The sequence below is a fragment of the Prionailurus bengalensis genome, chromosome B3 (genome assembly GCF_016509475.1).
Source record: "Prionailurus bengalensis isolate Pbe53 chromosome B3, Fcat_Pben_1.1_paternal_pri, whole genome shotgun sequence".
In the NCBI taxonomy this organism is placed as follows: domain Eukaryota; kingdom Metazoa; phylum Chordata; class Mammalia; order Carnivora; family Felidae; genus Prionailurus; species Prionailurus bengalensis.
This window is the reverse complement of record NC_057355.1, coordinates 30,495,099-30,520,831: the sequence shown is the minus strand read 5'-3', so window position 1 is coordinate 30,520,831 and position 25,733 is coordinate 30,495,099. Positions and strand designations below refer to the sequence as shown.

Here is a 25,733-nt window from a genome sequence, read left to right as displayed (position 1 = left end):
TCTTCCCACCACACTGAATCTCTTAGCAAGCCCAGCTGATTCTGTCCTCTCTTCTGTGTTCCTGTTATTATGCCCCAGTTAAAGCCTTTAGTTTTCTTGGCCTGAGTACACCAACAGCCTCCTACCTGTCCTTCCTGCCACCAATCTGTTTCCATACAGCTGCCAGTGATCATTCTAGAATACAAGTCTAATCATGCATATCACGCCTTGTTTAAAATTATTCAAGAGGCTACCCACTGTCTTCAAGTGTTTTTTTTTACTATTTTCTTTTTAAATTTCTCTCTAAGTATAAAAGTTATGTTTGTTTTGAGTGTTTAAATTTCAAATTTTTTACAATACGAATACATTATTTTATCATTAGAATAAGCAATAACATTTGGCTCCGTAATAGCGAATGATCACCTTAAGCCAGTTTTGAGATCAGGAGAAGGAACCTTGACATGTTTATATGAAATAGAACACAAAAAGTTTAAATTAAAACAACATTAAAAACAACTATATCTTCCCTACACTGAAATCACATCTTTAGTACCCTCTATTTGTACTCACAGGTAATAGCTCACAAATTTACCCTCCAGGGTGTAAGATGCATCTGGTTTGCCAATAAGACTGTTACATGGAGCTGGTAAATACTCAGTAAAAAGTTCAGCCTTGACCTTCTTAGTAAATAAAAGAACAATAAACTATATCAAATAGCTTATGTCCATGAAAGAAACACAATTATGAAAAGATAAAATAAATGAGTATCATAAGATTTAATGCTTCACATATACCTTTAGTTCTATTTATGATGGAGTTTACTCTTAATTTTTGAACTGGGAGATTATTTTCCACAGTATCATATACATTTAAACACATGTTTAAATTAGCTCTTCAAATTAACAAGTTACCAGACTAATTTCTAGTCTCTCCCATAACTGTTTATTTATTTTTAAGTTTATTTATTTTGAGGGAGAGGGAGAGACTGTGCGTAAGCAGGGGAGAGGCAGAGAGAGAATCCCAAGCAGGCTCTGTGCTGTCAGCGCACAGCCCAACACAGGGCTTGAACCCATGAACTGTGAGATCATGACCTGACCTGAAATCAAGAGTCGGATGCTTAACCAACTGAGTCACCGAGGTGCCTCTCTCCCATAACCTTTTAACCACAGTATCTATGTTCTTTCCTGCAATACATTTCTATTACTATCAACTCCAAAATCTCTTGACAGTGAATGCCATTCAATATTATTATACATGCACTGCCAAGTAAGGTAGGAGAAGCTGTTAAACCAACTGAGATCCCTTGATGCCAGTTAAATTTCAATCTGCCTTCTAGGCTCCCAAAACATGGCAGCACTATTGTAGTAAAGTAGGTTATAAGTTTTGGGTGATGTGATTTCCTTGAAAGACAAAGAGCAGAATGTAGAGCAGACTATTACAGGTCATAGCAAAGTAAGTTCAGATCTGTAGCTACAATTTATTTTTTTATCATGCATACTTACTAAGTACTGAAACAATTAAACATGAAGCTCAGCTAAGAGTTGAACACACCAGGTTAAACACATGCTTAAGGAACAGTTTGGAAGAAAAAAAAAAAAAAGGAAATGATTTAATTAACAATGTAAGTGCTTAGGAGGAAAAAAGCTCTCACGATCATTATACTATACTCAAAAAATGATAAACCACTGAATTTAAATCCACTTAATCTATCTGAAAAACAGCATTTTGAATTTCAAATCTTTGAACTCAAGCCTCCTATCAGATGATATCAACTGTTGACTAACAAGATGGTGTCCTTGATATATAAAAATGGTTGCTTTACTATTGGCTAAGCATTTTCTAGTTTTTAATAATAAAGATGCAATTACATCAATTCATCCTTAGTCTTCCACTCCCTTGGAGCAGCAATATTCATCTATAGGTTAGCACTCTAAGGTAGGATGCAAATAGAGATCAGTTCCAATCCTATGCACCAGGATTATTTTATTACATCACAGACATTAAGCTGCACACAAAAATTGAGTTGTAATTTCTAGTGTGATAAAGTTTTACTTATCTAAAAAAAACATTAAACTCTTTGCAGAAATGACTACAACTCTAGAAATGGTGACATAGGCATAATAGGGAAGATTGTAAACAATGTATTTACGCTACTCCTTACCAATGATAGTGTTAAACAAATCAGAGAAGACACATAATTAGTGATGCCTGAAAGCTATGAAGATATGGTTGGCCCAAGTCTTTCTTGGTACAATAAATGAATCTGTACACTATCCTCAGTATCATGTATTGCTAGAGAAAGATTTTAATTAAACGCCAGGGAGAAGAAACCTGCCAATTAGAATTTTCCAAGTAGTTTGTTTTGCTAGGAAATAAATGGGTAGCAGCTGACATTGTCTTTCTGGCAAAACAAAGCTGCTCTTTCCCCTTTTTTGAAATAAACATAAAAACCATTATGTTTATTTAATACACTCCCTAAATTGGCAATTAGCTTGAGAAGACTGTTCTTACATATGGCAGAGTTCCCTGTACTTGAAACTCCCCACCCCCCTATAACCATAATGTACCACATTTATATATTGTTGTAATACTATAGAAAGAAATTCAAATATTCCTCTAATATATTATTTCACTAGCTCTAGAGTCACTAATCTACATTTTAAAAACCTGAAGAAAAAGCTGGCAGTAGCAACCAGAGGATTGTGAAATTCAGAAAGTTAATTAGTCATACCTGAGAGCAGACATTTAAAAACTCCTATGAGTCCTAATTTCATTGATATGAAAATAGCTATGAATGTCTGGTAAATGTGCAAATATCAATAAATAGATAAGGTTTAAAAATTATTTCATTAACAGAAAATTAACAATTAACTCTCTAAAGGGAGAGTAATGATGATGACGATGATGTCAGAAACTTTTCTAAGCACTCAAAATCCTCATTCCTGTTCTATTCCCCTTTCTCCACCACAGCCCTGAACCTACATAATTAGAGGCACAATAAACATTTGGCATTTTTTTTTTCAATTTATGGGAGAATTCTAAGTACAATATTTAGATTTTAGACATAAAGAATGCCTCATTTACAGTACATTAAGAAATATGATAAATCCTTAAAACTGTTCCTCTTGAAATGAAATTTATCTGGCCTAAAATTGGTAGTAAACAGGAATTTTTTTTTCATGTTAGTGGCCTGAACACTGCTTCAAATTGTTGGACTTACCATTTTCTACCAAATATACAATTTGGCATCTCATTTTATTGAAATTAGCTTAGAAACCATAAAAATTTTAATTAAAAAGTAAGTCTAAGATGAAGAAAACAAACACAAGCTCTTAAGAAAATAAAGAATATTCTGTAATACTAAATCGTGATAGGTCTGTATAGCTTATAAAACATATATGAAGACATAAATATTATGAAATGTAGTTGTTTTTGCCTTATGATTAAAAGGCGTGTCATATACTTATTGTGGTGGCATTTTGACATATTTATACGACCAAAGCAGCTAATAATCTTTACACAAACAATATTGTCAATCTCAGCAGTAAGCAAATGCAGTTAGACCACCTTTCCTTTTTAGTGCCCTAAGAATTACAAGAAAAAAAAAAAAAGGAATTACAAGAAAAAAAAAATTACTTAGTCAAGATTGCCACTGAGAACACTTTACCTCTAGTTTTTAAGAGCTTTAACCTAAGAAATGTGGGCAGGCATAGTCCTCTTTGGGGGCTTAAATAAAATCTGCCCACAACTGACAGTTCAGCTTACCACATAAAATATACATCACCGAGAAGACTGACTTACCATCAAAAATGGTCTCCAGGCAATACAATGATTACGCGGTGCCTTTCTCAGAGAGCAATTCTGAAGAAATAAAGGACTAAACCAAAGGGAACAAGTAACCCCTTCATGCTCCCAGGGTATAGGCACACATATGAAATGGTTCCTGACTTATACTTTACCTAAGGGGGAGTGCTATCTTTTCTCATTTACCATATTTACTAAACACATAACATGGGCATTTATTTAAGATACCAGACTACACCAGGGAACAAAACAATCTCTGTTGCCACAAACGTGATGGTTTGAGGTGAAAGACATCAAACAAATAGACCAATAAATAAAAATTAAAATAAAAAAAATTCTATGAAGGAAAACAGCACACTATAAAATAATAGGAGTTGTCATTTAGACAGGGCACTTCTCCAAGGAGGGGGAGTGGAATGTTAAATAGGTACATTCCATGCTGAATAACTAGCTTTATCAGGCCTTGAGGTGAGAAAGAACTTGGTGCTTTGGAGGAAGTGAGAGAAGGCTGCAGAAAATTATAGGAAAGGAGAGCAGTAAAGAGAGAGGCAAAAACTAAATTCTGCAGAGACGTGGGGTTATGTTAAAGATTTGGGTTTTCTCCAAAGCATAAGAGCAAACCTAGAAAGAATTTTAAGGAAAGACATGATATATTTATACTTTTGAAAGGATCATTCTAAGTTCTGTGTGAAGAATGGACTAACGGGTAGTAAGAATGGATCTAGAAGGATCCATTGGTGGTGCGCCTGGGTGGCTCAGTTGGTTGAGTGTCCGACTCTTGATTTTGGCTCAGGTCATGATCTCATGGTCGTGGGATCAAGCCCTGCATTGAGCTCTGTGCTGAATGTGGAGCCTGCTTGGGATTCCCTGTCTGCTACCCTCCTCCCCAAATAAATAAATAAACAAATATTAAAAAAAAAAAAAAAAAAGACTAGTTGTAAGCTATTGCAATAGTCTACCACAAAACGATGGTGGCTTGAAATAGGGTGCTGGGAGTGCAGATGTAGCACAGAGGGTGAATTCAAGATCTATTTAGGAAGCAAAATCAATATAATCTAGTAGTGGTCTGGATGGGCGTGTGTTTGTGTATGTTCATGCATGCGCATGTGCATGGTAATGAAAGGTCTTAAGAATGATACAAGATGTTTAATTAGGAAGTTAGTAAATATTTTTGGAGTTCAGATTTCTAGACATCAGGAAGACCAAAGATGTAGAAATACAGAAGGAACAAGAGCTTAACACTGAATATGTTCACTGTAAGATGCTGTTGAGATAAATATCAAGTTGGAAGCTGGCTACGAGACCCTAGAGCTCAGAAGTCTGGACTAGAGATAGGAATTTAGGAATTTTCAGCACATATGGTAGCTGGTATTTTAAGTCAAGAATGTAAGAGATATCCTGGGGAGAGATGGTAGAATAAGAGTATTGAGTCCCGAGGAACTCCTTAATTAGAAGATGAACAGAGGAGTTCGCTAAGGTGTCCCAGAAGACATGAACAGAGGCAGTCAGAAAACCAGGAGTGAATGGGTCAGAGTACTTGAAGAAAAAAAGATAAACCCAAATGTTGCTAGGAGGTAACATGAGAATGTGAAAAATGTCTGTTTTTTGGCAACATGGAAGTTACTAGTGATCTGGCAAGAACCCTTTTGATGGAGTGTAGGTGTAAATAGTGTGTGGGGTGTCTAGAAAAATAACATAACCTTTAAAATCATTTGGAAGAGGTTAAGTAAACTAAATGATACAAATTGTAAGTGCATACCTTGTGAAAAGTATGACTTTCACTTGCCTTGTAACCCCTCCCATTCTCTATCCCCATAAAAGTAACTGGTGTGAGTTCTAACACCATAAATTTGTTTTGTTCGTTTTTGAACTTAATCCATACACTATATATTAATCTTTGTCTGGCTTCTTTTGTTCAGCAATATGCTTGATAATCATCCATGTTGTTACAAGAATAATTTATTCACTCTTTCTGCTATTAAGGCTATTAATAATGCTACTATGAATACCCTTGTTCATTCTTGCCTTTGGTGAATGTATGTATAGATTTTTGTTGGGTATGCACCAGGCATAGCTAGATTAGAGGATATATGTATGTTTACTTTTAGAATATACAGCCAAAGTGACTTCCAAAATAGTTATAATGATTTACATACACATCTACCAGTAGCATGAGTTTCAGTTGTTCCACAGCAACAGTACTTGACATTGTCAGTCTTTTAAAATTTTAGCCATTTCATAGGTATGCAGTGGTATCTCACTATGGTTTTGATTTGAATTTATTCAATGATTAACAATTAATGGATGCATATTGGTCTTTGGGTAATTTCTTTTGTGGAGCACCTTTCAAGTATTTTGTCCTTTTTGAAATTTGATGGTCTTTTTTTCTCTTACTGATTTTAAAGAGTGCCACAAGTCCTTTACTGGATACATGGATTACAAGTCTGTCTTCTCACTCTGTGACTTGTTTGTTCACTCTTATAATAGTGTCATTTGATGAACAGAATTTCTTAATTTTAATAAAGTCCCATTAATCAATCTTCTCCTTCCCTTTTGGATCTTTACCTATTCCAAGATTGTTAGGATGTTTTCAGTTTTTCTCTAAACTTTTATCTTTAACATTTAGATTTATGATCCAACTGGAATTGATTCTTGTTGTGAGGTAGGAATCAAGATTCATTTTTTTTCTCCCCACATGACCCAGCACTATTGATTGAAAAATCCATTCTTTCCCTACTGTACTGCAGTGCCTTTGCTGTCATAAGTAATCACGTATATGGTACAATGTTTCTGGACTCTTTATTTTGTTCCATAGATCCATTTGTCTATCTCTGTGCAAATATGATGCTAATAACTGTAGCTTTATAGTAAACCCTGTCACTTGGTAATGAAAGTCATCGGCTTTGTTAAGATTTCTTAACTACTCTTAGTCCTTTTCATGTCCATATGGATTTTAAAATCAATTTGTGGGGTGCCTGGGTGGCTCAGTCAGTTGAGATCTGACTCTTGATATCGGCTCAGGTCATGATCTTGTGGTTCCTGAGTTTGAGACACGTGTCAGGCTCCGTGCTGGCATTGTACAGCCTGCTTGGGATTATCTCTTTCTCCTTCTTTCTGTGCCCCTCCCCCGCTCATGCATGTGCATTCTTTCTCAAAATAAACTTAAAAAATGAAATCAATTTATCATTCCCTCTTTCTACCCTATACCTGGCATTTTTTTAGGATTCTACTTAAGCTATAAAACAATTTGGGAAGGAGTTAATCTTCACAGTACTGAGTTTCCCAATGTGACTACAGATTATTAGCTCTTAATTTCTGTCAAAGTCTCTGTCAAAAGGTCTTGCAAGACTTAAGTTCGATTTTTTTTGATTCAACTGTAAATGGTACTGTTTTCATAAATTTCATTTTCTAAATTTTTGTTGCTTGTATATAAATTTTGTATTTTGACCTTGCATCAAGTAGCCTTGCTAAATTCATTTATTAATTCTAATAATTTGTAGATTCTTTTGGACTTTCTACATTCCCAAGTAATACAAATGTATTACTTGGTTCATGAAAGACTGGCGTGTAAATATCTTCTCTCCAAATGTCATGGTTGGGTTTTGGCATCATGGCTTTGCTGATTTCAGAAAACAAGTTGGATTCTATTTTGAGTAGGACTGGAGTTATTTGTTCTTTAAACATTTATCAGATTGCACCAGTAAAGTCACCTAGGTATGGTTTTCTTTGCAAACAAAATTTAAAGAATGGACTCAACATTTTTAACAGACAGTATTCGTATATTCCATTTCTTCAATGTGCCAATTTTGGTAAAGTATGTTTACCATTTCACCTAAAATTTAACTCTGTTTGCATAAAGTTGTTTATAATATCTCTTACCATTTTAACATCTGTAAAATTTGTAGAGAAATGTCTTCTTTTTCGTTCCTAATACTGTGTTCTCTTTTTTTCTTGATCAGTATTGATAAAGGTCTGTGCATCTTACTGATTTTTTAAAGAACAAACTTGGCTTTGTTGATATTTCCTATTGTGCATTTGCTTTCTATTTCATTAATTTCTACATTTCATAATTTTTTTTCTATTTACTTTGGGTTTAATTTGCTGTTCTTTTCCCATTTTCTTGAGATGGATATTTAAATCACTGATTTTTGACTTTTTCTTTTCTAATACATGCATTTATACCTACAAATTTCCTATCAAATATAGCTTTAGAAGATTCAAATATATTTAGATATACTATATTTTCATTATCATTCTGTTGCAAATATGTTCTAATTCCATAGTGCTTTCTTTTTGATTCAAAGGGTTATTTGGAAATGTATTTTGTGGGGAGTTTACCAGCTACTTTTCTATAATCTATTTCTTACTTAATTCTACTGTGGTTAGATAACATATTCTGGATTGAATTTGTTGAGGCTTTCTCTATGGCCCATCATATGATCTATTTTGGCAAAAGATGTGCATGAACTTGAAAAAAAAATTTTTGAAGCTGTATTACTAGACATGTACAAACTTACAGCCCTTACATTTTGCTGACAGAATGACCCTTTTAGGGTGTGTGGCTGGCTATCGGTGAAGCGTGAGACTCTTGATCTTGGGGTTATGGGTTTGAGCCCCGTGTCGAGGTTAGATTACTTAAAACAATCTTAAAAAAATGACCCCTTTATAATTATGAAATATTCTTATTTCTAGTCATTCTTGTATTCAGGTCTACTGTATATTGCTATTAATATATATTATACATTATACCATGTATATTTTGTTTAGTGTTTATATGACATATGTTTTCCATTCTTTTACTTCCAGTCATTCTGGGCCTTTACATTTACGGTATGTCTTTCATAAGCAGTACATGGTTGGATTAAAAACAAATCAATCTGACAATGATTGTGTTTTAATTATTTTTTAAATAAAATTTGGTTTCTACCTATTATGTTATTATTGTTTCTGTCTCATCTGTTATATGTTCTTTTTCTCTTCTTTCCTTCTTTTGGATTAATCTAGTAACTTTTTATTCTGTTTTTCTCTTAGGTATACATTCATTTAGTGTTCTTTTATTGGTTATACAAGAGAAGCATCATTGACTTATTTTAGTCTAATAAAACATTAGTAACTGTATTTCCCAGACAATGCTGGGACCTTAGTATATTTCATTTCCATTTACACTGATCCCACCTTTTGTGTTACAATTATCATACATTTTAAATTTATATATAGTTAAAACCCCAAAAGACATTATTGTTTTATATAGTCAATATTAATGTGGCTGTATCCATCAGTGACAGTCTACATGTAATAAGTTGTTTCAGTTATTTTTCTGGAAATCTCTTTATGTCTCATTTACTTTGGAACAACATTTTCATTGGGAATAGAATTTTAGATTGATAAGCAATTATTTTTTTAAGCACTTTAAAGATTTCATTCCTCTGTTTTTTTTGACCTCCATTATTTCTGTTAAGAAGTCAGATGACAGTTTTATCATTGTTCTTTTGAATATGAAGGGTCATTAATTCTCTGGATACTTTCAGCAGTTTTACTACAAAGTGCCCAAGTTTGGTACTCCTTGCATGTATTCTGCTTGGGATTTATTGCACTTTTGAAACCCACGTCTTGATGTCTTTTCATCAGTTTTGGAAAATTCTCAGTCATTATGTCAAAAGTTTAGCTAAGCTACTCCATGGTATCGCTGCCTTGGTGTCCATTTTGTTTGGCCAAGCAGCCGGGGGCGGGGGGCTTAAACTGACATTCCCCCCTCATGAAAGCACATGCCTTAGACAGTAGCCTGTAGTGTCACACATAAATGTAAGTTCCTCATATGACTTCCCCAACAGCCCTTATAATAACAAGGCCTCCCAGGGCTTTCCTCTTATGTGCCTCCTAGGTAAGATCCCCTTGGGGCTTACCAAAATTCTTTTCTTTTGGTTTCAATTGACCAGTCGAGCCTTAGCCTGGGAAGTCCAAAACACTTCACCCATGGAATCTCATAAAAGCAGATGTCCCAGGTCCTGTGGCTCTCTCTATCTGCACCCTCCCTTGATCCTCCCATGTGGTCCCTCAAGGGATCTATCTTAGCATCTATTTTTTTAAATCTACTAGTCACAGTCTGTGCCTGATAATCTGGATTACTTCTTTAACTGTTATCATTGCATTTTCTCTCAATCCTACTATTTTCATATGCCTGATAATTTTTGCTCTCAAAGGTAGATCTTGTATATGAAAAATTATGGAAGCTTTGGATGATATTACTCCCTTCAGAGAGAAATCATCCTCTCCTCTGGAGAGGAACAACAGAATAGATCATTTTATTTCCATCTGAAACTGAACTGATTTGAAGTTAGGTGGCAATTTTTGTAGGGCTCCCTCTCTACCTCTAGTTTGCCAACACTTAAGGGTGTATGTAGTCCTTTAGGGAATCCTACTTGAGAGCCTGGGATGTTTATAGGTTCTTTCCTCCTTGGAGGGACCACAATTTTAACTTTTGTTTCTTAACATTATGAGATGGACAAAAATTTCACTCTGCTTTTCAGAGGTTTTGTGCTTAGCTTCTTAGCCTTTGACTCTGCGCAGCAAATACCTTGAGGGAAAAATAAATTTAAAAAATCACTTCTTAGTGCCTAACCTTCTCTTCTAGGATTCTGGCCCTTCAGTCCTGGCCTCCCAGGGATCCCTAAACCCCAATTTTTGTGTACCTAGCCCTACACTTGTTCCTCTACTTCTAGCAGAATCCTCTGCTAAGTTTCATAATTTCTTCTCTTGTACTATGAATTAAGCAAATTCCTACAGGGAAAAAATGAAGCATAGAACATATATGCTTTGCAGTTCCCTGGGCTCCATAATTTTGGTTTCTTAAGTCCTGGCTATCTTAGTATGTCTCTAATGCTTTTTTTCTTTTTCTTTTTTGATATTTGCCTTTTCATGTTGTTCTCACCAAAAGCATTAGTCTGTAGCAACCTACTCCTTCAAAGCCAGAAGTGGAAGTCATAGCAAGGTTCTCAACCAAAACTCTACTGTCTACCAGCTGTGACTTTAGCAAGTTACTTAACCTAGATATCTAAACATTCTGAGTTTCAATTTTCCTTTATCTAAAATGAAAATACTACCTTATAAAGTTGTTACAAGGGTGTGAAGATTAAATGAAGCATATCTGTAAAAAGTCTAGTAGCAAAAACACTTACTGGGGGCTTACTATGTGACAGGCACTTTATGTGGATTTAATGTAGATACGGTTATTATCTCCCATTTCCTTTTCAAGGTCACATAGTAGTAAGTGATGGAGCTAGAATTTGACTCTACAGCACTTTTCTTACTAACTACTCAACACTACTTCCATAATATTGCCTTAGTACTGTGCCTGACACCAGTAAATGTTCAATAAATGTCAGTTATTATACAGGAAAAACAAATGCTTCAGAAATATATACAAATCACATAAATTTTCTACTGTTTTCTTCTATTTATTTTTTTCCTTTTTTGAAAAAAAACTTTTGACAAAAAATTCTTAAGACATTTTTCTATGTATTTTAAAAGAAACTATTGTGAAAAATGTCTAAGAGCCTACTGAACAGATAGATAATAATTTGCTCAACCGTTTCTTTATTGTTGGATAGTTAGAAGGTTTCCATTTTTTGACAGATATCAGTATTATTGACTTTTGTGCCTTTAACTATTTTCCTTATTTGAAGTATTTTCTCAGAATAAAATCCTATCAGTGCAATTACTGGCTCAAGACTATGAACACTTTATTACTGCTTATAAAACAGCTATATTGTTTCCCCAAAGAGTTGTGGTAATTGTGATAACCACCAGCAACAAAAGTGAAAGGTCTGTGTTAAGAGAATAGGAATTAAAGTGATGGTGTACAGGAATGAAAGAAGTGTGGAGATGGGAAAGAGAATAAAGATACACATTTTGAGGCTAAGAAAGAAAAAAGTAGAGTATCTGGATATTATTTCTTGTGAAGGAGGGGTATTAGTTTCACTTAAAGGAGTAGGGATGGAAAAAGGACTGGGCTGTTTTGAAAATTCCAATGGTTGAATACAAATACACAAACGTATGCATCATAATTTTCTGTGAATAATGTTACTGTGTAAGTTTTCAAAAGATATGTTTCTCACCCTCATCAATGTAACACCGGATACAGATAAATATTATTTAGGTGTAATTTACAGAGAGATTGATACACCAGGGTTTAACTTGGTCTTCAGTATCGCTTATTCTAACCTAATATTCTAATGTTTAGTAATCTGGTGTGTGGATCTCTATTATTATTGTTTGAAGATATACAGAGAAATGATCTCTCTTAAGGATAATAAGTTACAAAGAAAAATTATACATATAAACTACAAAATGACCACACACGTTATTGTTGTCCCTTACTTCAGTCAATTTATATACTGAAAAAATTATTTTCCCAGTAAAATGTGCTGGGATGCAGGAGGTGTATATTCTGGCACCAACTGTGTCATTTGCTTGGTGCATAATTTTGGGCCTTAACCGCCTTTGGACTATGTTTTATCTTACTAAAACCCAGTACTGGAACGTGGCATCTCTTGTTTAATTTTCCTAATCTTAAATTAGTTTAGTGAATATACTATACTTGAATAAAAATGAAAGAATCTCTCTTCTTTTGCTAACACCTACCATGATTTGAATACCGTATTAACCTTGTTACCAGGTTAGACTTGAAGTTATTATTATTTTTTTAATGATTATTTATTTTTGAGAGACAGAAAGAGACAGAGCATAACTGGGGGAGTGCAGAGAGAGAGGGAGACACAGAATCCGAAGCAGGCTCCAGGCTCTGGCTGTCAGCACAGAGCCCGATGCAGGGCTCAAACCACAAACTGAGATCAAGACCTGAGTCGAAGTTGGACACTTAAGTGATGGAGCCACCCAGGTGCCTTGAAATTATTATTTTAAAAGTTACTTTGTGGGACTCTCTTAGGGCCATTTGTCTGCTCCATCTACTGTCAGATGAATCTCACTGTGTATACTCCAAGGCAGTTGCTTTCCTACCAGTGCCTTCATCCTCCTTTCCTCCCTTGTAGATTTTGACTATTAGGAAAAAACAGAAAGGGCCCTGAAAATGTGGCTTACAGAGAGTCCTTCCTCTCTTTGTCTATGCATGATAGCCCCCCCAAGAAAAAAAATGAAACGAATGAAAAACTTCTCTGTTAACTGCTTCATTATGAGCAGAAGTAGGTGCCTGACTATCCAAATTCCACTTCAGATTTCTCTTCCAGCTTCGGTTAGCCCCTAGAAAATTTTAGTAGTGATACTGAGGGGTCATGGAGTATGAGAATGATAATTCACCTGAGAGGCATTCAAATCATGTCTCTATCACATATTAGTTAAGTGATTGTGGGCAAGTGATCTGAGGTCTCTAAGCCTCAATTTTCTCATATGTAAAATGAAGTTAACTAATACCTACTACACCAAATTATTAGAATCAGGTTAACCAAATGGTACTTGGAATTATGGCTAACTGTGGTTTGAAATGTGAGTATCATTTAGAAAATACGGTAGTTTCTAGGCTGATTCAAATTAGAGCTGGTTTCATTTCTAGGGTCCTAAAAAATCCCTATCTTTTAAAAAAGCCATTTTAGATGGGGGAGCAAATATAAAGGCTTTGAATTCTTTCATGCTTCAATAGATGCCAATTCCATGGTATAGAAAATGGTATATTAAAAAAGCAAGAGCCAAAATAAAGACTAATTTTACATCTATTCAATTAGCCAAAAACTTGCTGTGAATTTATGGCAAAAACAACATTCAAACATTGCTGGTGACATCAAAAATTAGTATGGCCTTTTAGAGAACTAATATAACTACTGTATTGAGAACTATAAAATGCCCATACTCTTAAAACAAATAAACCTACTCGTAAGACTTTATCCTAAGACAATAATTCAAATAAGGAAAATAGCTATCGTTTTACTTAATAGTGCCTGGCACATAAAAGGTACTCAAACGTTTCTTCAAATGGATACCTTTATTTGCATTGACCTCTCCAGTCACTGCCTTTGGTTCCTTCTCATTTAAGATTTTCTATTCTTATCACCTCAGGAGAGTGTTAGAATCAAATTGTAATATCTTTGCTTAGTCTCTGCTCTGCAACTTTCCCCATTAACTTCACTGTTGATTGCTAGCAGACCCCCTTGCCTTCTGATACTTTCACCCTCTAAACTCAGATGACCTTCACACAGAAACCAAGTTGACTATATACTACATTCTTGACCAAATCAAAAAGAAATCTGAAGATTCCTTCAAAATCCTAGGATGTCTTTTTGTTCTGTCAACACCTTTCTAAACTAATTGACTCATTGCCTGCTTCATTAAGACAGAAGACAGCCAGAAACCTTCATACCCATTCTTACCCGATCCTCCTTCTTTCTTAAAGATATAATTCACATATCTCTTTCGTGTACAATTAAGTGGTTTTTAAATGCTGTTACATAAGGTATTCTAGTATCAAGGTTGTACAGCCATCACCTTATGTAATTCCAGAACATTTTCACTACTCACAAAAGCAACTCCATACCCATATGCAGTTACTCCCCATCCCCACCTCCAGCCTCTGGCATCTCTAATATACTTTCTGTCTCTGTGGATATCGCATACAAATGCAATCATACATTATGTGGCTTTCTGTGTCTGGCTATTTGAGTGTAACATTTTCAAGGTTCATCCATGTTATAGCATGTATCACTACCTCATTCCTTTTTATTGATGAATGATATTTCATTGTATGGCTATACTGTATTCATTCAACAATTGGTGAACATTTGGGTTTATTTCTATTGTCTTTTTGGCTCTCATGAATAATGCTGCTATGAACATTTGCACAAAAGTTTTTGTGTGAATACATTTTAATTCTCTTGGGTATGCAAACTATGAGTGGAAACGCAAGTTAAGTACCTCTTGATATACAAATCTATTGTTTCCAAGTTCAGATAGCTTGGGTTATCTCTCACAATGCAAACAACTCCATACTGACCACTCCATTTTCACTCAAACACCTTAAGTCTTCAGTCTACACATATTAACTGCAACTTATTTCTTTCCAATTAAGTTGAGGGCAGGGATCAATTCTCATGGTTCTGATCATATACTAGACATTTAATATATGCTCATTGATACACTGACACCCTAAGATCCTCACAAATGTGAGAATGATGACTTACTCATTCCTTCATCTGGCAAATATTTGAGTTGTATGCTCGTCACTGTGCTTAATGTGTAAATTGTGGATAAAAAGTTAATCAGTTTCATCATACCCCAAATGCCAATTCGACTCCACAAATATTCACTGAATACTTATGATGTGAATGGCATTGTGCCAGGTATTTCAGCAGACATAGATAGGAATAAGATATAGTCTGCAGCCTTTTATGGCAGTACATAAACTCTACATACAAAAATAGCAACGACAAAAACAAACAGCAGCAGCAGCAGCAGCACTGGATATTAAATGCCATAAGGAAAGTACAAAAGGCTCTGGAGGGTCAATGGGCAGAGTACATATGCTTGGGAGAGTGGAGTGAGAAGGACCGACATCAGAAAATACTTCTTGAAGTTGAAGGTGGTAGGGCTTCCAAGACGATGGCATTTTGATAGATAGGGATTCCTAGGAAAAGAGAAAGTGTTTCAGGCAGAAGATAGCAAGAACAAAGATTGAAAGGCTAAGTACAGTACAGAATTTTTTTCAGAGACCAATCCTGTTAGGAATGTGTAGATGGGTAATGAGAGAAGGCTCTTGAATGTTAGGCTTAGCATTTAAATAGGTTTAGAAGAATCATTTGAAAGTCTTTCTGTAACGATTCACATTACTTTGGTGATTCCTTAATCTTTTCTCAAAACTTTTCTAGTATGTGTATTTTCTAAAGTGATCGTGGAAATTAGAGATTTCTCCTTCCTACAAGGAATAAAAAATAAAATCTTGATAGCTAACTAAGCAGGCTGATAGGAGAAGGCTTAATTTCAGTAATTCTAGCACTGCATCTCCATACTTTTTGGGGACATGTAAGGCTTAAAACACACAGGCAGGCAAATCCTAACGGTCAAAATAGCAGAAGCAAGACTAGGAACAAAATAATTGTGTTCATTAAGCTCCTGACACCAGGCACTGTGCTTGGTGATTTACACAGAATATCTCTGATCCACCAAACAACCCTATTTAGGTTTATGGCAACTGAGGCTCAGAGAGATCAAGTAAAATGCTTAAGGTAACAACCTCAGTTAGTAAAAGGTGGACACCAGTTTTGAAACCAGACCTCTCTGTTACCCTATTTTCTCTATTGCTCATTTTTGTGTTTACTATATAAAGGAGGACAGAATGGCAAGTTCATGATGTATGTATCAACGAACAGGACTACATATTTAACAGAGGGGCTTTAATGGTCTGGAGGAAAACTAGGCTGAAATATTCAAAACTGGTTTTAGAATGGCTTAATGATCAAGATCAAGAGAGATGAAATTTAGGGCTGCTTCTTGAAGGAATACGGACAATGATTATACGATCAATCCTATTTAGGAATGCCAAGGGAGCAATATTCCACTTTTCATTTGGAGACAGTAAACTCCAAGAGAATATGGATATTTGTCCATACTCACTGATACAGTACAAGTCCCTAAAAAAAAAAAACAAAAAAAAACCAAAACCAAAACAAAACAAAACAAAACAAAAAAAAAACAAGTCCCTAGAACAGGGTCTATCCCACAATAAGCACTCAGTTAACTATTGCTGGCATAATGAAAAATCATGCAAGGGGTATTCTCATTTGAATACACTTGAAGGTCTTGAAATAGAGATAAAGACAGCAGAGTAGTAAGTTTAAAAACATTCAAGTTGATAGGATATTCTCTTTACTACTCAACCCCATGTCAGAAACAAACTACCAAAAACAAACGTACAACAAAACAACAGTTGTCAGACATTAGCATGATTTTCCAAAGAAAGGTGGTCAAAAGAACTAAAAGACACTTTCGTACTTTATATAGCATCTAGTACTCTGTGAACAAATTTCAGTGAGGTGGAATCCAGAATTTTGACCTATTATTTTAATATTTCAAACTTTTGGGAGCAGTACATCCAGTGACTGTTTTTGGAAAAGAAAAGGGTTATCTAATCTGAATACCCTAAAGGCATCAACAGTTTTTTTTTTTTAATGTTTATTTTTGAGAGAGACAGAGACAGAATACGAGTGGGTTAGGGGCAGAGAGAGGGAGACACAGAATCTGAAGTAGGCTCCAGGCTCTGAGCTGTCAGCACAGAGCCCTACGCAGGGCTCAAACTCATGGGCCACGTGATCGTGACCTGAGCGAGGTCGGTTGCTTAACCCACTAAGCCACCCAGGTGCCCCGATTTTTCTTATTTCTGTATTACTACAATTCTTCCATGGGATAGCATAAAGACCAATTAAAAAAAAACTCTGCTTCCCAGTTTCCAAAGGCAACACTGCCTTTGTATCTCAATCAATATTTTAACTACATTTCCTCTATCTTTTTCATTCAGTTCCACAAACTTTGCTTACTTTAAGAATTCCTAATACTACAGTTTAATAGTTAATTTATCAGAGTGGTCATATCATATTTTCTTTTATATTACATTAATATGGACGATAGTGAACACTTTCTAATCAATTAATTAATACTTGCTCGAGGCAGTCTACATGTTCCTAACTTTCAATTAATAATAAGAGACATTATCATGTCTTGCCTTTTCAATTATTGCAGAAATTTTGTCTTTCAAAAGGTTACTCACTGATTTTAGGGCCTTAGTGTTTTTGTTTTTGTTTTTATGTCTACAGAAGGTTAAAACATATTTTCCTTACTGTAATCTTTAGTTGAAAACACATTTTCTATTAAACTCTAAATGAAATAGCTTTTTAAAAGAACTATAATTAAAACAGCTGCAAATTCTGAGGATAGATTAGGTAACAAATCCCAAAGGAAAAAGTACACAGGCCTTACTCTTTCAAAATGTCTTTAAAGACATTACAGTTCACTTGATGTTCTAAAATAACGAAAGTTGAGATTTCATAAGCTCCAAAAAGTTTGATTCCTTCAGTACACGCACACACAGTGGTACCTGAAAGGAGCAGCCAAGGAATCAAAATTGTGTTTATTACCACTTTACATATAGTTTTTGTTTTTTATAAAACATTAAGAATGTAGGACAAATAAAAAGTTCTGTCTTAATTCATCTTTGGTCCTTTGTGAGCCACATTTTCTGCTTGTTTAAAATCTAGCTGAGTACCATGATCCTTGCACCATGATTTAAAACCACAAAGAGCAGATACCAATTTTTAGTTGGTGCTGAAATTAATTAAGTTATAAAGGGGAAAAATGTACTAAAGCACAACTTTCACAAATGCTATATGTTAAGTTACATGTAAGAATTTTTAAGGCTGAGGAACTTGTTTTCAGGTACAGAGTAAAATCTGTAGCCTAAAATAAACAGGCCTAAGAATTTAAGATAACAATGGTTACCAGTCGAGGTAATACCAAGTATTTCAGTACTTCAGTACAATACTTCCACGCTTGTAAGGCGAAAATGCCTCATAATTTATGTAAACCATTGAGTCCTGTAATGAACCACCTCCTTATAAGAGCAGCTACAGAGTTCCTGTGGCATGTCAAGGCAGAGAACACCACTATACCTCACTCAGTCAAGGTTGGACTTGAGTAGGGGAGCAGAGGTGGGCAATTCATTAATCACACAAGAAAGTCTGTCTTGTACAACTGAGAAATTTTAACAAGGGTCTTCAAATACTTTGATGAAGGCATTTAAAAAAAATTTGGGGGGAAGGAAATTTTCCATCTTACACATGGAAACAAAACTCAAATTCTGACTGGAGACTGGTGATTAGCACAACTTTGTGGAACAACATAACTTTTCACGTAAAACACAATCCCAAGGCTTTAAGATACCGTCTATGCAAATGGCACCAAGTATCACCTTTTCAAGCCTTCACCGGCACTAGAAGAGAGTTGGACACCCCCAATCCATCACCCTACCCCCACAGGAAATGGGTTATGTTTTCCCCCTCCCCCAGGACGGTCTTCCTCCCCTCCCCCAGCCGGAAGTGAAGCGCCCCCATTCAGACGGCCTCAAACCGAGACGAACCAGTAACAACAGCAAAAGAGAGATGATCTTCAAGGGGTGAAGGGTACCTCCACTGTGGCTACCCCGAAGCTCGCCTTGCTTACTGACCTGCTGACGATAGGGGTGGGCAGGGGCCTGGGGCCTAAAGAAAGTCCCTTGCACAGAGGACAATTCCCTGAGCCCCTCTCAATCGCCTTCACTCTTCTCACTCCGACGTCTCACAGCATGAAAAAAATTCCTCCGCAGTACTTTATTTTGATATCGTCTCTTTCCCTTTAATCGCTTAACCATCTTCCCATAGGCAACTTTTGCTATCGCAGTAGCATTTAAAATTGTTCCGGTGAGTAGGAAAATGGAATATTATTCCCCATACCTTCAGAATAATGAAGGGATTATTTTGTTCAAATGCGGCGAAGGATTACGTGATTACGCAAGGTGAGATTTATTTTCGCGGAGACTTCTGGGATATGTAGTTTTTTTTTAATTGCTAAGGCCTGCAGAAAGTATTGGGATTTAAATCGGTAATTACTATATACTGGAGTCCTTGAAAATACACATTATGTATTCGAGGGCAGGCTGACCAGGGAACTTCGGCACCACAAGGGCCAGTACTTCGTTGCCCTTTTCCTCTGGAACTTAATGGAACCAAAATTTCCCTTCGCTTTCGGTGCAAGGTCCTGGTCGTCCCGCCTTCTTCCTTTGGCCACGCCCTCCTCAGCCAGCCAGGCGCCCTCATAGGCTCATCTTCTGGAGGTAGGCACGCGAGAGGAGGGGCCTCACCGTGACTCCTCCCTCGGGGCCGAGGCGAGACTGGGGAGAATGCCGAGTACCGAGGGCTCGTGCGCGCGCGCGTGCTAGCTCGTCAAGGAGAGTGTGCGCGCGGAGGGGCGGCGCGCGGGGCTGGGAGGAGGCGGGCAGGCTGGTGGGCTGGGCGGGCGGCCGGGAGCGCGCGGCCGACTCGGCGGCGGCGAGTAGTTAGTTACTTGTTAGTCAGTGTCAGTTGCTCGGTGGCGGCGGCCCTGGTCACCAGGAAGGGGACGGGACGGCCGGCAATGGTGGTCACCACAGCGGCATGTGCTCCTTTCAGGTAACGGGGGCAGGGCTGCCCGCGTCCCCTCGGTTCCCTTCTCCTCTCGCGCCGATTTGTGGGACCACGGTCGTCCTGGGGTGAGGGCGCTGACCTGGGAGAATGGGGGGGGGGGCGGCGCAGGGTCGAGTGGCGCCGCCGCGGGGGCCCAGGCGGTGGGTGCGTCCGCCAGGCGCGGGATCTCCGGTCACCCCCGCGCCCCGCCGCCCCCGGGCCCTCTGGCGCCCCCCGCTCCCGCCCCCGCCCTCTCCCGCGGCGGCTGGGGCCCCGGTAGCTCGGCGCCCCCCAGAGGAGGGAAACTTGGGACCTGGAGACGAGGGACGCCCCCGGGCGCGGCTGGGAGGCTGCTGGGGAAAGTGAAGCCTGTAAAGAGCTGGATGCAGTGGGGCAGGAAGGGCTTCTCGTTCTTCAGTCTACACGGTCATCCCGCTCCCAACCCTGGAGGATCCGGCGCAGGCTCGCCAACCGCGCCAGGACGAAACCCCACGGCTCTTTCCTATTCAACTTGGCCCTGCGGCTTGTGAGCCCGCTAACGTGCGGGTTTGCTCGGTTGTTTGGGGATTTTCAGTGGTTCGGTTGGTCAATTTGTTTCTCCTTTGCCCTTTGACTCATCCGTTCTTGCTACTTTCCTTACCTCCCGCGTTGAGGACTAGCGGTCTGAACCCCCTTCCCTCCCCCGCCCCGTCTCCTGCACCATCCGTCTGAGAATTTGATTTTTTTTTTCTTCCCTTGACAACCTTAAAGACTGCTGAGAGCGACAGGAAAGAGGAGCTTTCCCACCTTTAAATGTTACTTTCTTGCAATCCGGTTTGTTTGTTTGTTTTCAATATCCAAGTTTAAGAATTTGAGAGCTTTGGAATGGAGTTATTAGAAGGCTGGCGTTGAGGGGATAGTGACGAGTTAAAAGAAAACTATGATTTCATCTTTATTGGCTTTGCTATAGAAAAGCTAATACATTTTTCTTCTGCTTCTGTTAAATATGGTAAGGTGCTATGTTGAATTAAATATTTGGAGACTTACATAAAAGGCTATTTTTAGGTCATTGGATGATGTATGTCAACAGCTTTTCACCTGAATTGGGTTTGCCTTGAGGATTCTGTTTTGGGCCTGCGTACTGATTTTTGTTCAGCTACAGCTTTTTAATTTTTTCCCCCTGATAAATGATGTAGAAATGTGTGTAGTGGGAGAACCCATATTGCTCTCCGCAGTGTGGAAGTGAAAAACGTGAATTATGCACAGGGGTAAAACTTTCCATGAGCAATCTTGGATACTTGCTTCATGATGGCTTCTGTAATTTCACAGCATTTCTAGATAGCTCAATTCACTGGCTGCCTTAATTACTTTCTGAAGTGCCTGGCACTTCTTCTCTTTGGTGACTCGTTTAGTAAACTATAATGGCTGATATGGTACATTTTCTTGGCTTCAAAGATGGGAGTTACAGCTTCAGCCCAGAGATTAATAGTTAACAATGGAAGCAGAATTCATACCATTGCTAGTGAGTTTTGGCTATGACCAACTCACAAACTATGTGAAAAAACAAACATCTTTCCATAGCTGTCAGGGGGGAAATACTTTATCATGTCTTTATTTTGGAGACTTCAAGTTGATTATATTATGTGGGAAAAAATGTCAAATTATTTTCTTTAAGGCTTTGTGATGTGTGGTGTTCCTTTCCATCTTCTACCCCCCATTTAGGGGCTGATATTTATGTTTGGCTGGGTTCCAGGATGGGAAGAAAATAGTTTGGTGAAAGGAAAAGATATGATTGCTTTGAACTGTTATGACACGGCGAGTATTCATTTTAACCAGGGATAGTACAGAGAAACTTCGTCACTAATGTTTGTACCCCATTAACATTCTGTCAGAATTTGTTTTTAAAAGCCTATCCTGAGGCCCATAAAGAAATAATGCCACTTCATAACTGTTTCTGACAATCACATTAAAAAATGTTCCTGGAATGCATTATATGTGTACTCATATAAACATTCATCTTTGTACATTTATGGTAATGTAAATATTTAAGTCTGAGGGCTTAAAAACTTTTATTTGCTTATTTGCATACATGTTTTTCAACATCTAGCAGTGCCAACCATATTTGCCAAATAAGCATCAGCCATAAATTCATGCTTTGGCACATTTCATATAATAACTCTTCTAAATTGCTCCATGGTGAAGCATCATGAGATTAGCATTTGCTTCATGAGAGAGATTTGTTGTTGTTTTTAACTGTAATGATGTGCTGTTTAAGTGGAACAGGTGCTGGGCTCTCGCTGTTTGTGTTGAAACCTGCCAAATCATACTCTTTTGTTAGATGGGCTGTTTAAGTAATTTAGGAACCAAACTGTGGCCCCTGGCATGCAAAGTGTGAGTTCAAGGTTCCATATCACTGCTGCGAATCCCTGTTTTCACTGTAAGAGGCAGATATGTGTGATGAGCTTTACTTTCTCATTGCTGTTCTCTAATTCCTACTCCTCGCCACCACCCCAGTCCTTTCATTACTAGAGCTCCTTTGAAAGTCTAGGCTCCTTCACTGCTGGTTTGTTTTCATTGAAGAACTAGAAATTCTAAGAACTTTGAGGCCAAGAATAGATAGTTCGTATTTATTTGACAAATATTTTGATTGCCTTTTAAGTGTTAGGCATGGTGGACCCTGAGAATATGTAGAATGATATTCCTTTTTCCAAGCAGGGTACAGTTTAGGAGGAGAAGATAGTGGATAACTGATAATTAACCAATGTGATGTGATATATGACACAGGAGTAAGTAGATTCCTATGGATGGAAGCAACAGGAGGGATAGTTGACTGAGACTTGGGGTTTTGGGGAGGGGCAGTCCTAAAATGCATCCCTGTGGATTCCCTGAGCTAATCTTCAGAAATAGGACTTAACTGGGTTCAGAGAAAGGACAGAAAAGAGGGAAAGGACACTTTGGACTAGCACTATCCTATAAGAATATAATAGGAGCCACAAATATGTCATATGTATTTTTGAATTTTCTAGTAGCTGCATTAAAAAAAATAAAATGTTATTTACTTTTAACAATACACTGTAATAATAATACAATATTAATAATATGTTATTTAATTTGATATAGCTAGAATATTATCATTTGAACACATGATCAGTATTTTGAAAGTATTATTGAAATATTTGACATCTCCCGTTTCATACTAAGTCTTTGGAATCTGGTATGTATTTTACATTTATTTATTTACTTTAAAGTTTACTTATTTATTTTGAGAGAGAGAAAAAGCACAAGGGGAGGGGCAGAGAGAGAGAGAGAGAGAGAGAGAGGGAGAGAATCCCAAGGAGGCTTTGCACTGTCAGCGCAGAGCCTGACATGGGGCTTGATCCCAAGAACCTGAGTCAAAGTCAGACGTTTAACTGTCTGAGTCACCTAGGCACCCCTGTATTTTACATTTAAAGCACATCTTAAGTTTAGACTAGTCACATTCAAGTACTCAGTAGCCACAGGAGGACAGTACAGTTTTAGAACAAGGGCCAGTAAAGTGGTAAGAAACCAAAATACTGAATGCCTTATGAACCATGTTGAGAAGATTTAACTGTATCCTGAAGGCTGTGAGGATTTAGTGGGGAAAAAATGTTGTGATGGAATCAGGTTTGTGTTTTAGACCTATCATGTTGTCAGTGAAGTGAATGCTGGATTAGAGAAGGGCAAAACTGGAAGTAAGGTCAGTTAGGAAGCCAGCCACTCTTGTTGAGAAAGGATGAGGGATATAAAGCAAGGAGTGGGTATATGAGAGATTTAGGAAATATTATATTATCAGCAGTTCAGGGTACATAATCAGATTATGGAGTTGAGCAAGGTTGAAGATTTAGGATGATTCCCACATTTATGTGGTGAGCTACTGAATGGGGCAGGCAACTGAAGAGAAGCCAACCGTCTGTGCCAGACTGACCAAAGATGAAAAAAGGAAGCTATGAGAGATTTGTCACAGAAGCTGAGGGAGGAGAATATTTCAAGGACTAGAAGTGGTCAACACTGTATCCTGCCATGAAAAGGCCAAAAAAGGTAAGGGCTGAATAAAATCTCTGAGACTTGATGATTGTCATTTGTAACTTCAGTAAGTGCAGGTAGCTACATTGTAATGCGTTTAGGGGGTTGAAGAGTGAATGACAGATGCTTAGCTAATTAAGCATTAATTAGCTAATTAAGGGCTAATATAGTGTTTTCAACACAGAACTGAAAGGAGAGTATAGGTGGAGGGAGATGCAAGGGATTTAGAGAAGTTTATTCCCCTTCCCTTTTTAAATTGAGAGGATCTTGGGGAGCCTGGGTGGCTCAGTCGGTTGGGTGTCCCACTTCGGCTCCTGTCATGATCTCACTGTCTCTTGAGTTTGAGCCCCCCATTGGGCTCTCTGCTGACAGCTCAGAGCCTGGAGCCTGCTTCAGATTCTGTGTCTCCTTCTCTCTCTGCCCCTCCCTCCACTCGCACTCTGTCTCTCTCTCAAAAATAAAATAAAAATATAATTTTTTTTTTTTTTAAATTGAGAGACTCTTGTGCACATTTCTGTGGAATGGAAAAGAACTACAGTTGGGGAGAAATGGGTGGGTGGGGAGGGGGAGAGAGATGATTGATTGAGCCAAGGATTTGGAAGCAATAGGAGGGGATGGGATCCAAGGCATAGGTAGAGAAATTGGCTTTGGGTAGGAGATGATTTTCCTTTCCCCAGTGAGCCAAAAGGAAGGAGGTAAAGTTTGTAACTGACAAGGGCAGGAAGGAGAATGAGTTGATGACATGTATCATTTTTGAGTACCTGCTAAGAGTGAAGGACAATGTGGTAGAATAGGAGTTCTTACAAAGTGTGTGTGAGTTTAAAAAAAAAAAAAGGGTATGTGATTTTATAACAGCTTCCAAGGGAATGTGAGGGCTCTGGGGAGGAGGAGCAAGAGAGAGGGGCGTACACACAGATACACACATGACTAAGAAAGTGAAGAAGCATTGTTAGGCATCATTGGAGGGCCCATTTGAAATTGTACACCTTGGATTTGTAGAGACAACAGTTTGCATGGTTGTTTGATTGTTTTCTCCAGCATGATCACTCTGGGTATAGCTGAAGGAAACCATTTAATACTCCCAAGAACTCGTAAGGTTCCTACTGTTAATCTTGATTATAAGATGAACAGCTAGAGTTCAAAGCCTGGTAGTTCAGTACCGGAGCCCAGGCTGTTATTGCTTTGCAGATGCCTGCTTGGGAGAGATTCCTAAAGGACAAGGAAATTAGAGATATTGAGGATTGTTACTAAATCAAGGAACTGTGGAGTCCAGGCTGGATCATCAACAGGAAGCCTGGAAGGGGTGATTCAATTAGGAGAAAACAAAGGGCATGAACAGCTAGATAGATGTCATTGTGAAGCTAAAGAGCTAGTGAGGAGGAAGCGATAATATTAGCTTTTATTTATGGAGTACCTTCTATATGCTAGACACTTTAACACTTTATTTCTAATTCTAACACTTACTGTACAATGTGTTACTAATCTTACAGTCTTCCCTTTGTCATTCTGTGTGACATGAAGAAACAGGATTAGAGAGGTTAAATAATCTGTCCAGAAACATACACTATCAAGTGATGAAACCATGATGCAAAGCCCATTCTTTTTTCTCCAAATCATATCCTCCACTTACTCCCCCTCCTTCGTTTTCTTCTTTTAGAATTTTTATTTTTTAAGTAAGCTCTAGGCCTAGTGGGGGGCTTGAGCTCACAACCCCCAGATCAAGAGTTGCATGTTCCACCC

The 25,733-nt window shown here is 37.7% G+C and overlaps 2 protein-coding genes across 5 annotated transcripts in view; one reads left to right on the top strand and one right to left on the bottom strand.

Annotated features, from left to right (window-relative positions):
* Window positions 1-19,327, bottom strand: part of HMG20A (high mobility group 20A) — a 69,813-nt gene extending 50,486 nt beyond the window's left edge. For 2 of the 3 annotated variants that reach the window (XM_043554947.1, XM_043554946.1), the window contains exon 1: window positions 18,998-19,298. The gene's annotated coding sequence lies outside the window, so the exon portion shown is untranslated. Of the gene's footprint in view, window positions 1-18,997 lie in introns of all 3 variants that reach the window. The other variant, XM_043554945.1, reaches the window with a different exon arrangement.
* Window positions 19,328-19,773: 446 nt separating this feature from the next.
* Window positions 19,774-25,733, top strand: part of PEAK1 (pseudopodium enriched atypical kinase 1) — a 313,862-nt gene continuing 307,902 nt past the window's right edge. The window contains exon 1 of one of the 2 annotated variants that reach the window (XM_043554944.1): window positions 19,774-19,976. The gene's annotated coding sequence lies outside the window, so the exon portion shown is untranslated. The remainder of the gene's footprint in view (window positions 19,977-25,733) is intronic. The other variant, XM_043554943.1, reaches the window with a different exon arrangement.